The following is a 15307-nucleotide window of genomic DNA, read 5'->3' as shown; positions in this document are numbered from 1 at the left end:
AGGCACGGCAGAAGCAGAAAATGAATGAAATCATGTGCTACGCAGTCCTACCTCAGAAAAAAAAAAACAACTTAGTTTTTTGGCAGGTGGAAAGTCAATTACTGAGCATTGGAGCATGTTTGTCGATAAATGGAAACTGCAGTATTTAATCACCAGTGGGAATCAAACCCTCACTTTAACACTGGGAGAGCCACACTAAAGCAGCCAAATGAAGCAAGCCTTAGGAATTATGGCACTGCAGAGGAAGAGAGGGAGAGAGAGAAACAGACACAAACATGCAGACCGAGAGAGGACCAACCCTTTGCCAATATCGCCTTCCATTTTCATGCCAGTAGAGCCAGCAGGTGCTTGAGCATTCAGGGTATGAGAAATGACTTTGAAACTGAATAAATATCTGTCTCTGTCATGAGCCCTGTTAAATACGAGTATCCTGATGAGTTCATTTTATAGCCACAATTCTTCTGTGCTGACACATGTCAGAGTTTCACACCCCATCAGCGGAACACCAACCCATTTTGGGCTCCCAAAATTATTTGCACGCAAACCACATCAGCAGCAGCAAGGCGCTTCCACCACATACTGCGTGTTTAACGACACTTGTAGCTCCTTTTCTCTGGGGGAGGGGGGGGGGGTAGTAGAGCTGAAGGAATTATGTTGTTGAAAGGCGAGTGTAAAAAAACAGAAAAAAAGAAAAACAGGTCCCAAAATGTCCCAAAACCTCCCTGGAGACAGGTGGATTAACGGACGTTCAATGAATAAACACGTGCGCACGCGCCACACTGTGTGTGTATGTGTGTGCGCGCGCACGGGTGCTGGATTATTTCATTCCCAGTTTGGTGCAGGTATTTGCTGCTGAGCAGAGCAGGGACGTACACGCGGACGGCCACACCCGCTCTGACTGAGCCAGCGGCGCGCGAGGACAGACCTGAGCACACCCTTTTTGAATGTCATCATTCCGCCCCCATGCAAAGGAAAGGAAGGAAAACAAAAACAAAACAAAACAAAAAACGTGGAAAGCAACAGAATCCCACTTTGTTTCAACGAAAAAAATAAAATAAAATAAAAACTTGACATAATGTTCCAGTAACTAACTCGGAAATATCAGAAATAGTAATAGTATAGTCCAGTTTAGATTACATTTTGTAACCGTGACGTTTTTATTTTCTCTTCACATAAAACAATGCGACGCGTCAACACAGCAGTAACTCGGCTCCATTCATCTGCAAAGTTTCCTCATTTGTTCACGTTTTTTTCTTTATTATGTGCGAACAACGATGCTACTCTGCGGTTGTGACCCCTGTGAGGGCCGGGTACTCTAACTGAGATTAAAATGACTTTGAAAAGTTGACTCATAACGCCTTCAGCATGCCGTCTGTACTACGTCCTCCAACTTTCTCCGTCTATTCCTCTTCAAATACCTCCAGCAGCGCAGATGACCTCTGCTGTTGGTGTCAAGGATGCAAGGGCGCGCTTGAACATCCCCTTCAGCGCATTTAGGTAATTAAAAATAAGAAAAAAAGGTGTACTCACCAGTGAAGACTGTTTGTTGTTCTGCCTCCCTGCAGTTTGAGCTCTATGTCTAATTATAGCTGGGCAACATCCTCCTTATATTCTTATTGCTGGCTACAGTACGTCCATGTCCTCTCTCTCTCGGGGTTTACGACTCAGTCTCCGTTTCTGGTTTATCTTCTGAGTGGGGGCACGCAAATCCTCCAGCCCGGGATGTGCGTCTGCCTCCTGGGCAGGGTTTTGTCAGTTTGTCCCGGAGACAAAAGCAGCAGCAGTAGCAGCACAGGAGGTGGACCGGGGCGGACGCACCGGACGCGTTCTCCTTTCCATTGTGCGCGCACCGAGACGCGTCCTGCAGCCACGCACGAGGGGAAAGTGACAATCAATCCTGGCTCAAGTTCAAGGCAAAGACAGGGTTTAATAACTGTAGTGGAGGATGCTGGGAGGTAAGTCTCTTTCAAGGAAAGTTTAAACACTGAATAGCCAAGCGTTGAGGAGGATGAGAGAGGCGGCAATAAACTGGCAACTGACTGAAGCTGAAGGGAGGGAGGGACAAAGAGAGAGAGAGAGAGAGAGGGAAAGAGCACTGCAGACTCGGATTCGCTTCAGCGACCACGAGTTGATTACTGGTCCCGCACATTTTCATACTTCTACCGTCACTAGAGACGAGTTCATGCTAATTTTGAAGTCTTGTCACGGTGTGTGAATTCCGTGAAGCTGCACAACGAGTGTTTTATATTTCTATGTTTATCTGTGCTGTTTAGTTGTGCCACATGATGCAGTGGATTACACCGACAAATCAACTTACTTGTATATAAAAATAGAATATGGTTGAGTTCATCCTATTTTTACTTGGAAATTTTTTTTCTTTCCTTGTGAGCCAGGTTTTGTCACCATTTGAGGTGGCGGCCTATTAAGTAAAGCATTGATTCTTGCAGAAAAAATATTCTTCAACTCAATAAACATGAAGCAAAGATTTTAAGTAAAATGCAATTGAATATATAAATAAAAATAAAATGTTTATTTATTCAGTTATTTAACCAGTAAGGAAAACATGCTTGGTATAAAGTGATTATACACCAATCATCCATCATCCATGCATCCATCCATCTTCTTTCACTTATCTGGGGCCGGGTCACGAGGGCAGCAGCCCAAGCAGAGAAGCCCAGCCCTCTCCCCAACCACCTCCTCCAGCTTATCTGGGGGAAGACCAAGGTGCTCCCAGACCAGCCGAGAGATATAATCCCTTCAGCGTGTCCTGGATCTGCCCCAGGGCCTCCTCCCGGTGGGACATGCCCAGAATACCTCACCCAGGAGGCGCCCAGGAGGCATCCTCATCAGATGCCCAAACCACCTCAGCTGGCTCCTTTCGATGTGGAGCAGCAGCTGCTCTACTCTGAGCCCCTCCCGGATGGCTGAACGTCTCACCCTATCTCTAAGGGAGAGGCCAGCCACTGTTCGGAGAAAGTTAATTTCCAACACTTGTGTCTGCGATCTAATTCTTTCGGTCACTACCCACAGCTCATGACCAGAGGTGAGGGTGGGTACATAGATCGACCGGTGATTTAAGAGCTTTGCTTTTACAGTTGGATCTCTCTCTTTACCATGACGGACCAGTGCAGATGATATGATATGCTGGGTGGTGCATTCTGACCAAACATCATCACCAGTTTGATCTCCTCTGTTCAGATCCAGTTCTGCTGTCATGGTCCTTTCAGAGAGAAGAGCCCTTCTCATGCTTCAGCTTAACATATCTTATGATATTTCCTAATGCAGCAGCTCAAGCCCAGCTCGCTCAGTCAGTAGAGCATGAGACTCTTAATCTCAGGGTCGTGGGTTCAAGCCCCACGTTGGGTGTGGCTGCTTTAAGACAGGACTTGTCAGGTAAATGCATGATTGTTCTAAGCATCACATCTGACAGCCTTGAAATGCTTGAAAACATCTTTCATCCAGTGTAGTTGTGTACTTGAGGTAGGAGGACATGGAGTGATGCTGCTAACACCCAAACATGAAGCAGCTAAATCTAGTCAATTACTCATTTTATTACTTACACCTGGCTTATACATTTGGGTTTTGTTTTGCTTTTTCAGTTCAGCTCTGGTAAACCATTAGATTGGAGGACAAAGCCGTTTCCGGGACAGCTGTACACAGACGCGGTGGAGGGCTGCTGATTTCATCTGGGGGTATTGTCAGCTTGAGAAAGTCATGGAGGAGGAACTCCTGATAGCACAGACTGACATGAATTAATCTGGCAACTTTCTCGATATTCTGATATTCTCAATATTTCCTGGAGGGACTTGATACGTTTAGACACTTTTTCTGAGAACTCTGAAGTTCAACATTTGGAAAGATCCATTTGGAAACAGGAGATTGTTGAAAATTTTTGCATGTCATCCTTATACATGATCCTCTGCCTCAGCCACCACCTTTACTACTTGCCTAGTCCTCCCACCTGGTTAGTTCTGCCAGTTAGCTAGCACCACTATAGCCATTAGTCAATATGATTGCTAGCAGCAAGTTAAACTTCTAGCATTGCTTTGCCTGACACTTAGTTGGCCAGCAGAGGAGCAGTTTAGGTAGAAAAACTGTCCTTGAATTGTCTGATAACCTGATTGGCCTCTCGTCCACCTTAGAGTCAGTTGTGTAGGTCAATCCTCAGACTGCCAGCGATCTTCTGTCTTCTGGTTCATGGCAGGTTTCTTGAAGCTCTGGTCTCCAGGATTTTGATCACCCCACAACCTGCACTTAACTGAACAATTCAGCTCACCCAGCTTTCCCCAAAGAGGATCCAGCCTCACTACATACCGCTGGCCAGTAGACGTATTCCACATTCAACAGCTGCCCTGCCTTTAGGCCATCTACCTGAAGTCTCTGTTTCTCCTGCTCACAAACCACAAAACCATCCACTGGATCTGTGCATGTGCTCACCAGCCCTTGGGCTGTCTGCCTAAGATCTTTGGCTCTTCTCTCAGTTGACCAGTTATCAGACCTGCCTTGCAGCATTTTCCTTCTTTCAATGCCCAGATTTTCTTTGCCTGCTACTATTGTGGTGTTTGCCTGCCCTGACTGCTTGTAATCTTGTACTCCTCCACCTCAATTAATCTCTGTACAACATGACTGTAGGTCTAATCAGCCAAAATAACTAAAAACTCCTGTGTGGTTGTGCAGATTCACAAACAGATTATGGAAAAGTGAATACTATTCAAAAAGATAAGAGATTTTCAGATGCATACTAACATAGGTGCACGTATACACACAGGCTTATACTACAGCTACCCATTTCTTTAGTGGAGATTACACTGAGATTAATTTCCTGTTTACATAACTGTTTGTCAAATCTTACCATTATTGTTACTTTTACAGCTCAATCTGTGTTACAGACAGAGCTGAAACTAAATGTAGTTCAGTCTGCTACATACAAACCATTGATTCACATGTCACAGGAAATTTCTCCTTAAGGATTTTTCTCATTTTTTCAATGTGTAAACAAATTTAGGCCCCGAAAACACACAATAAGCTGTAGCATTGTAAATCCAAACAGGAATTAACCTCCCGTCTCTATAGCTTTAAAAATTAATTAACCTTTACCAATGAACTAAAATATTTATTAAACATAGAAACTTTAATTTAATGTCAGAATGACAAAGCACTGTAATAAATTCAGCAAAAATTGCATGCATACTTTGTCAGATAATGCAGAGCAGATATTTCTATGTCTTACAGTAAAGAAGTGAAGCAGCAGGACAGCTTGATCTTTATTCCTCTTCCATGCTGTGTTATGCATCATGCTACACTTGTTTCTTGTCAGAGGATAAGGGCTGCCTGCCTCTTTTCACATCTTCAGCTCATATTGTTTATTTCTATATGCTATACAGATCACACAAAGCCCACAAAACCTCCATGACAACTAATGTAGTGGTCAGCACCATCATGACCTGCACCAGAGGAAAAAGAAGACAAATGGATGTGTGGGATAGCGGCAGTCAACCACAACATAAACTTCCACAAAGTATTTATATTTATGTTTATTCATTTGGTAGAGATGTTCACTCAGTACAACATGCATTTATATTATATGCCAAAATGCATGTTGGTATTTTTGTTATTTAGATAAGGCTGGTCTGTGATGTTTCACTGTGTGACATCGATGACATAATAACCATCATAGAGAAAAATTACCTGAGAATTTACATTATTTTTAAAAATTCATTTATTTCAGTTTTTTTTATACAGTATCAAATCACAACTTCAGTCGCCTCAATGTGCTTTATATTGTAAAGTAAACACTCTACAATAATAGATACAATCAAACTACCACCTATGACCGGCAGGCACTTAGCAACAGCATAAAATGAAGTCAATATACAGTTGTGTACATAGACCTCTTTACACAGAGAGTTGAAAGTGCATGGATAAATAGTTTTAGACACAACCTATATGACACGAGTAAGAGAATCAGGCCATATGCATTCACTGGACACTTTCACCCTAATAATATCAGGCTGGACCCGTTTTGCTTTCACAGTTGCTTTAATTCTTAATGGCACAGATTCAACAAGGTGCTGGAAACAGAGATTTTGGTCCATATTTACATGACAGCATCACACAGTTACTGCAGATATGTCAGCTTCTCGCCCATGATGAGAATCACCTGTTCCAACTCATCACAAAGGTGCTCTATTGGACAGGGTGACGGTGGAGGCCAGTTTGAGATGATTTGAGCTTTGTGACAGTGTGTGTTACTCTGCTGGGATCAGCCAGTAGAAGATGGTACACTGCGTTTATAAAGAGATGGACATGATCAGTAACATTACTCAAATAGGTGGTGTTGTTTAAATGAGGCTCAGTTCGTTCTAAGGGGTTCAATGTGGCTTCACCATTACACCCCCACCATCCTGAACTGTTGACAAGGCAGAATGGTTCCATGCTTTCATGTTGTCTATGCCAAATTTGGACCCTGCCATCTAAATGTTGCATCAGAAATGAAGAGTCATCACACCATATTTTGGTGAGGTCCTGTGAACTGTAGCCCGAGTTTCTGACAGAAGTGACACTTAGTCTGGTGCAGAGCTGCTGTTTTTTGCGTCAAGGTTTGACATGTCATGCATTCAGAGGTGCTCTTCACCATACTTTGGTGCTAAGTGGTAATTTGAGTTATTTTCTTTTTTTTTTTAACCATTCCTGTAAACGATGGTTGTTTTGGAAAATCCCACCAGATCAGCAGTTTGGGAAAAACTCAGAGCAGCTCACCTGGCACCATCATTCATGCCACATTCACTTAAGCCACTTAAATCACATTTCTTCATCACTCTGATGCCCAGTGTGAACTTCATCGGGCCTTCTTGACCAGAATTAATACAGTGATTTGCTTTCATATCACTGGCTGATTAGATATTTGCATTATCAAACAGGTGAACAGATGTATCTTAAAAATTCAATTCAATTCAATTCATCCAGGGTCGCGGGGGGCGCTGGAGCCTATCCCAGCTGTCATAGGGCGAGAGGCAGGGTACACCCTGGACAGGTCGCCAGTCTGTCGCAGGGCTAACACATAGGGACAGACAACCATTCGCACTCACATTCACTCGCACATTCACACCTAGTGGCAATTTGGATTATCCAATTAACCTATCCCCACAAGTTGCATGTCTTTGGACGGTGGGAGGAAGCCGGAGTACCCGGAGGGAACCCATGCAAACTCCACACAGAAAGACCCCGGCCTGATGGTGGAATTGAACTCAGGACCTTCTTGCTGTGCGGCAACAGTGCTAACCACCATGCCACCGTGCTGCAATTATATTTAATTGCAATTCAATTAAATATAATTGAATTGCAATTCAATTATATTTAATTGAATTGCAATTCAATTCAATTTTATTTATATAGCGCCAAATCACAACATAAGTCGCCTCAAGGCGCTTCATAGATACAGAGAAAAACCCAACAATCATATGACCCCCTATGAGCAAGCACTTTGGTGACAGTGGGAAGGAAAAACTCCCTTTTAACAGGAAGAAACCTCCGGCAGAACCAGGCTCAGGGAGGGGCGGGGCCATCTGCTGCGACCGGTTGGGGTGAGAGAAGGAAGACAGGATAAAAGACATGTTGTGGAAGAGAGACAGAGGTTAATAACAGATATGATTCAATGCAGAGAGGTCTATTAATACACAGTGAGTGAGAAAGGTGACTGGAAAGGAAAAACTCAATGCATCATGGGAGTTCCCCGGCAGCCTATGTCTATTGCAGCATAACTAAGGGAGGATTCAGGGTCACCTGGTCCAGCCCTAACTATATGCTTTAGCAAAAAGGAAAGTTTTAAGCCTAATCTTGAATGTAGAGATAGTGTCTGTCTCCTGAATCCAAACTGGAAGCTGGTTCCACAGAAGAGGGGCCTGAAAACTGAAGGCTCTCCCCCCCATTCTACTTTTAAATACTCTAGGAACAACAAGTAGGCCTGCAGAGCGAGAGCGAAGTGCTCTAATAGGGTGATAGTAGGGTGAAAGTAGGTAATGGGTTCATATTACAATTTTTTACTACTATAAACTATACCAATGAACAAAACCATAAAGAAAACTATAAAAAAAAACAACTAAAGAGCAGCAAAGGTTCATTTTATATGACTACTGAACATCTCCATTTTGTACTAATAAAATAATAAAGTCTGTCATCAATTTCAGAGGTCAGTTAATCAGCACAATGGTTTGCAGGATCACATTAAACTAGAAGAGACTCAACTTTCAATTTCTCAGAAATTCTCAATAATTGCACAGAGTTCAAAACTCCAACAGAACTTCTTGGCTCATATATTTTATTGACTCCAGTTAAACAAACACTGTTTTAGTTTCGAATCACTGCTTGCTGAGAAGTCGCAGTTTTATTTATTTAACCTCAGTGAGCGCAGCCAGAACACATGTTTTCCAAGCACAAGTTGGCAAAAAAATATTGTTTTCTATTTATGAGTATGGACTTCATCAAAAGTATATCTGGCCATCGAGCTCGCGTTTGTAGCAAGATGGCTCAGCTTCACAGATTTTCCCCGTCCTTGTATTTTCCTTATCGCTCTGTGTCAGGCTTACATGCTAAACCATAAAATTTGCACTTCTCTCGCTTTTTACATTAAAGTTTAAGTAAGCCAAAAAACATTTCGGGCTCTACAGCAGCTCTGCCCTCAAGAAATGTTTGCATATCTAAAACTGTAATCTGCACTGCTTTAACTTCCCTCGGATAAATAGGTTTATTGATAACGTTGCCTGCGGTGTAGCTGGTTTCATTTTCACCAGGCTGGGATGAGATTGAATTAAATATTTATTTGTGTGGCATCACAACTGATGCAAATAGAATGAGTGTTGCAGTGATGACTGGTAGGATGTCTGATCGATCAGATTTACCTCCAGCAGAAGTATTGCCATTTTAAGCCTCCTTCTCATTTTAAAGCTTGAAGTCATTTCATAATCCTGAACGCACCCTGGGCAGCCCTATCCCTCCATGTCTGTTTTGACATTCTGCTTTTACATGACAGGAGGTTGCTAGTGGTAGCTGTATCACTGCTGCTGAAGCTTTTACACTTCTCTAGCACCCAATTACGCTATTTTACAGCTTCCCCCAAAATTACGTCTACCTGAGGCTGAAAAATACCCCTGAAGTGTAATTTAGATTATGTGATAGATAAAGCTCCTCTTATAGGCTAGAGTAATGAAATTATTCAAAGGTTAAATGCTCCTAAAGCTCCATATAGTCCTGGATTGATATGGAATAATTTGGGATGTGTGGTTGTTTTTAAAAGATGAAGCAATCGTATGGACAATGAAAGATACAAAAATAGGGTAATAAATGGATAATAAAGATACATTTGCTAACCTGTATCTATGCTGGGACCTCCATCATGACAGTTAAAAAAAGACACAGTATCAACATGGAAGATTTATAACATCACATGGGGATATGATGAGGCCTGCTTGGAAGTGTCAAATGCATGGGAACTGTAAAGGCAATGCACTAAAACAGAGAGCGAGAGAGAGCAGTTAATAAAGTATATCTCATTCACCCAGCCACACATTCAAACACCCTCACCACTGGTACTTGTTTACCTTTGCTTAGCCTTCCTACAGCAGAAAATCGAGCGGCGCACAGCAAGAGGCCAGAATGTCTGGCTCAACCACAATTCCAGCAGACCGGTCTAGCTGATGGCTCAAATGAAACCGTTCTGCACATCTAATTAGGAAATCTACAGGACGTTTAGCTGCAGCTTGCCATGCATCTGCAAACTGCTTTGCAGATCCACCGCCATTCCAGCTCATCCTTTTCATTCTTTGTCTGATTTAATCAGTGTCACATGTTTTGTTGCTGATGTCTGGTCCATGTAGGCCAAGGGAAGTGCTCATGGATGATGCTGGAATGTTTGAGATCCATGTAAAGTATTTTGGTAATGCATGAACTTGGGGTTCAGAGTCTTGCTTAAAGCCAGTAAAACACATGGACAGAAGAAGTTGGGGATCAAACCATCAGCTCCAGTCAGAGTCGACTCTGACCTTTTTATTGGGAGTCCCGGATGTTTTCCAAATTCTATAGACTTGAATTTTGAAAAGTTATAATTCAAGTTAAATAAACGTAAATTTGCTAAAAAAAAAAAAAAGAAAAGAAAATTGTGTGACTCATAATTGCAATAGTTTACATATTGGCAAGCTGAAAAACACTTGAACCGTATGACTCAGCACTGTAAAGAAAGAATTTGATGATTAAATGATGACTAGCTGCTTATATCCACAGGTTCAGCACAAAGCTGCTTCCAAAAGCCTGGCTATGAATATCATCTATGTTCGTCTTCCACACAGTGAATTACAGAGTCACAGAGGGGAAGCAGATATTATGAGTGATTGACCTGGCCTTCAGCTGATTGTAATTGTGGGAAGGGTATTGTAGGGGTCATGACTTTCATCAGTGGACTTCCAAAATACTCAGAAGTAACATCATCAGGTTTTGAAACATTAAACACCAGCACATGTCACAACTCGTTGTTTTCACAATATAGCTTTTCTTCTTTTCTGGTGAATATACCAGCATGTCGCTACAGTGGACTAGAGAGAACAACACTGGAAGGCACTAAATCACATGAGAAACCACAGCGGCATCCATTTTTGGAATAAGCTTCTCTTAACCCAGAACCACACATGGATATAAATTCCAAACTTTAGGCAAGTCTCCAACTCTACATCTGCGATTCTGGTTACTGTGCAGACACACCTTATGAGATTTTCTGTCCTTTCATTCATCATTCTATTGATTTAAATAATCGAAGCTGATGTAGTTCATCCAAGAAGCAGCCTTCAGAGAATCACAATATATACGGTTTTCAAATCATTCCTTATTTTAAAAGAAGAGCTTGCAGTAGGCAACCTGATTCTTCTTCTATGACACCTTATTAGGAGCTTATCCATAGGCAGAGCGGAGTACATAGGGGCAGAGTAGATGGGAAAAGAAGTTCAGCTTCAGACAGAGGTTGGTAGACACACAGAGGGAGGTATGTCTGACAGCCTGGTGTGAGTCATTTTTGAACCTGTAGGGTTCAAACACAAAGCCTGCTACCACATATATTACTCCACCTACTGCGACAACACCATGTGGTCTTTTCTCAGAACCTGGCAGAATCAAGTCATCTTGTCTTTGCCTTATAAAAGTCAGCCCACCCCTCTTTTCTTCAGGATGCATGACAGGTTCAGTTTAGTCTTTTTGTTTTAACTTGCTCAAACTTTTATGATTATCTATCTGTGCATACAGTGTAAACAGCTCTACAGACTGATTTGAAAGACACATATTTTGTCTCTCACTTACATATTAGTTTTTTTAATGGTATTCATTTGTTTACATTCTTTTTCCATCACTTTATTCATGTTCTCTGACTGAGTCCTTGGTTTCTGTTTCTCAGGAAAGCAATAATTGCAGCCTTGATGCCACTCCTTACACCAGACCTTAATAACTGTTTCACCTTAACCTTGAAGGCTGAGGATTAGCCACAGTACTTGTTCATGAGACCTGTAATAAGCCTTAATTTGACTCCATTATACTGCTTTTCTTTCTCTAAGTATACAGCAGATGTCTTTAGGAAAAGAGAAATGGCCACATCTAGCTAGGGGCAGACAACTGCAAGGCCAGAGTCAGTTTTTAAATTGTATTCTTTTCATGGGACTAGGAATCTTTAAAGTTACTGGGCTTCTGAATGATGAGGGATAGCACAATTATCATAATGTTAAGAATTTTATTTTAGCACCCTTTTTCTAGTTAGCTGTTAGAAAGCTAATACAAGCTGAGTGTTAGCAAGCTGCCAAAGCTAGCTTACGCACTCATAGCTTGCTAAACAATTGTCATTTCAATATAACACAAGCAACATACTGATTGCTTTGGCTTGAATAGCCTAAGTTAACATTTGAACATTTTATTTCGGTAAGAAAATGACAGAATGACAGGACAATAAAGGTATATTAAGTGTATGTGTCTAGGGTTGCCAACTCCCTGAAAAATAAATAAGGGACACCTCTTGGCCAGGGCCGGGCAACCCAGTTGTCTTCACCCTTCCCAGTGTGGTAGCTCTTTTTTTTTTTTGTGTGTGAAATTATTTTTTAACCATTTGACTTGAATTTGATTTAAGCAGATGCATATTCTTTGTGATATGACCATATGGGAAACAAATGATCATTTAGCCATTTATTTTTAGCTCAAAATCACAACATTAACACAATAAAACAGGTCTCTTTCTTAAACAGAAGCCTGTCATGCTTAACTTTTGAGAATATAAGTAAATCTTTCTTTAAAAGAACTCTGTCCTGCTTAACTTAAAATTATATAAATTAATAGAAAGCAACATAAAGAAAAACATTCTTGTAACAGTGCACATATAGTGCATTTAGTATAATTGGCTTCAGCTGAGGTATTATTTCAGCTTTTCTAATGCTAATCAGCTGCTCCTGTTTGTAAACCCACTTGTTCCCATGATTACGCATCATAACTCATCATCATTATTAAAATATGTATTACTTTTATGTATTAGTCATCTATTTGTTGTAATCATCTATCCATGCAGTTGTTTATTACACAAAATAAATTACATTATCACACTTCTGGCCACATAGCACTGATATTCACTGCACATGCCCATATTAACCTTAACCAGAGGGTTTAAAAAAACAAACCAGTGTTTACATACCATATCTGCTTCTGCCGTGGCCTGGTGGACAAGAAATTGGTTAAGGGTTCCCCGAGCTGTCACGCCCCTCATGTTCTTCATGTGCCCACCATTAGAAGCATGCCTATGGAAAAAGTGCGCCGACACACAGTGCAGTGCGCTTTATAAGTGTTATCATGCAAATTTCCAGCCAGGTGTTTTCCTTTTCCCATTCCTCCCTGTACTTTTGCAGCCCTTTTTTTCTTTCTCTGAGGGGAACAAACATTGCTGCTCTAATGCTGGGCTTACACTGTGCGATTTTTGGCCCATTTTGAGCCGATTTTTGAGTCGTGCGACCGATTTGGTGATCGGCCCGATTTTGGCCTTCATCGTGCATTGTGTAGTATACGTGGGGTAACGAGACGGCTGTGCAGAGTGTGATCTGGACACAAGCGATGGAGGCACAACATGTAGAACTTTGGAAAGCTCATCCGAGCCTTTTCGATTTGGCATCACAAAATTATCACGACCACAACAACCTGAAAATAGTTGGATTTACACTGCTGCTCAATCACAGCTGCCTGATCATGTTTTTCATTAGCAATTTAGCAAAGTTGATGGTGGTGGTGTGTCTGTGTGAGTGAAAGACAGAGAGAGCGAGCGACAGATTTTCTGTTATAACCTTCATTTTATGGACGCACAGTGTGAGCACTCAGGTCGCATCAGAGCATCGGGCCGTATAGTGTGAGACCTGCATCGTGACCTACCAACTTCTAACCCCTGCGAGTCAATCGTGCAGTTTGAGCAGGAGCTGAATAACGTGACTGAAAAAATCGCACAGTGTCTGCCCAGCTTTAGGTGTACTGTCGTCCGAGACTTGCACCGCAGTGTCGGCGTTTGTTTCCCTGTTGGCCATGCTTCTTGTTGTGGTCATCTGTTGTCTTCCGGTATTTTCTCCGTAAGCGACCTTTCCTCGACCAATGAGATGAGCGGTAATCTGAATTGTCATACTCGAATTGTCATAAGTGTGCTGTCAGCTCATTGGTCACAAAGCAGGAGAGGGGCTGGGAATTATGTTTTCAAACAAAGCGTTAATTCCATAAACATTTATAGACTACTTTTGATTCTCACTGTATTACGGGACAAAGTGCGTCCCTTATTAGCTCAATACGGGACGTGTACTTTTGTTTCTAAATACGGGACGATTCCGTTTTTTAAGGGACGGTTGGCAACCCTATATGTGTCCTATAGCTGCCAGTGTCTCACATAGTTTTTGTGTCCCATAATGAGCCTTTTTTTAAAAAGTGCATTGCATGGGGGGAGTTTTGGTCCGAACCTCTTAATCTTTAAATTCAGGTGTTTTCAGTCCCACTGCCACAAGTGCCTTCTTGTAAAGTTCAGTTTGTGAAATTTGGTAGTATTATTGCAAAATGGTAGCATTTAGGAACATCAGCAACACAGACACACACTGAAAATGTCGCCAACACTCTGCTGACAAAAGCTCCTCTGGTATTAACATCAGCGCACTTACAGGAGCTAAGGAGAGGAGGAGCTCAGTCATGACTGAGCTCCTCCTCTCCTTAGCTCCTGTAAGTGTAATGTGCTTCTGGCCCTCAGTTTGTTGCTGGTGGACGGAGCTGAAAAGCAAAATATTTTACAGAATACAAAGTCGGTGGAGGAATGTATTGTTCTCCACTTTGGTGTGCGTTTAAACAATTCATCAAGAAATTGATCTGCCAATAGCAAAACCTTGTTATAAGCCCAGAGGTATAAGTGAACTTAAAAAAATGCACAAGTACAAACTACAAGCACCAGAATAAATATATCTGAAAAACGGAAGCAAAAAGTGTCGAAACAAAGGTCAGCATCGAAGTGATCTAAGGAAAAATGATCACCAAAGACTCGATAAGAGCAAAAGAAGCACAAAAGACTTTCTCATCCAGTGGCAAAAAGGTTATATAAACACCATTCACCTTTGGGTTGCTGTAGAGTTCTTGCCTCTTGTTGGTGATGAAAATAATGCACGTTTCTTGTCGTAAGCGTCATTTGTTCTGCTTGTTTACATCAGGATTTATGTCCTTTGCTGCCCTGTGACCAGCCTGTCACATTAAAAACACTTTCTTTTAAGCATTAGTAACAGCAGTAGTTGTAAAAGCTCGGTGTAAGTAAATATGAATTAATAAGAGATGGAGAATGAAAGCTATAAAGCTGGAGGTTTGTATCTAGCTAATGCAAGAGCTGAAGCTGCTTTTGTTGCTGTGGATAAAGGAAACATTTGAGATGAAATGAAAGAATAGCTCAATCTCCACAATTTGGAACCATGTTTTTTCCCCCATTAATAAAAAGATTTCCAAAAGATTATTTCATAGCCCAGTGCATAATGAACCTGCTTAGGATAAATGCTTTAAATGTGGCACTAGAGAGTGTGTTTTAAGTGTTTGAGGGAGATGCTGTACGTGTTCTCATCTTATCTGCTTTGCCACAAATGGTTCTTTAAAACTTTCCTCAGGTTTGACAGCTAAAGGCTCCACACTAGAGCTGGTGGATTAGATTCAAATGTCTGATTATTCACTCTGAATTGTTCTTAGACACTACGATAGGTCATCCTACTAAGTAGGTTGCTTTTGAAGGTAGCAATGTGAT

At 41.6% G+C, this 15307-nt stretch overlaps 1 non-coding gene across 1 annotated transcript; it reads left to right on the top strand.

Moving 5' to 3' along the window:
* The first annotated feature begins 3293 nt into the window (after positions 1–3293).
* On the top strand, positions 3294–3366 carry trnak-cuu (transfer RNA lysine (anticodon CUU)). Its single transcript has one exon. It is a non-coding gene; the product is annotated as a tRNA-Lys (tRNA).
* Positions 3367–15307: the final 11941 nt, after the last annotated feature.

Source organism: Diplotaxodon limnothrissa, linkage group LG3 (genome assembly GCF_057381915.1).
Source record: "Diplotaxodon limnothrissa isolate DT_005_m linkage group LG3, D_limnothrissa_male_GT1.1, whole genome shotgun sequence".
NCBI lineage: Eukaryota > Metazoa > Chordata > Actinopteri > Cichliformes > Cichlidae > Diplotaxodon > Diplotaxodon limnothrissa.
This window is presented reverse-complemented; position numbering and strand designations above follow the sequence as displayed.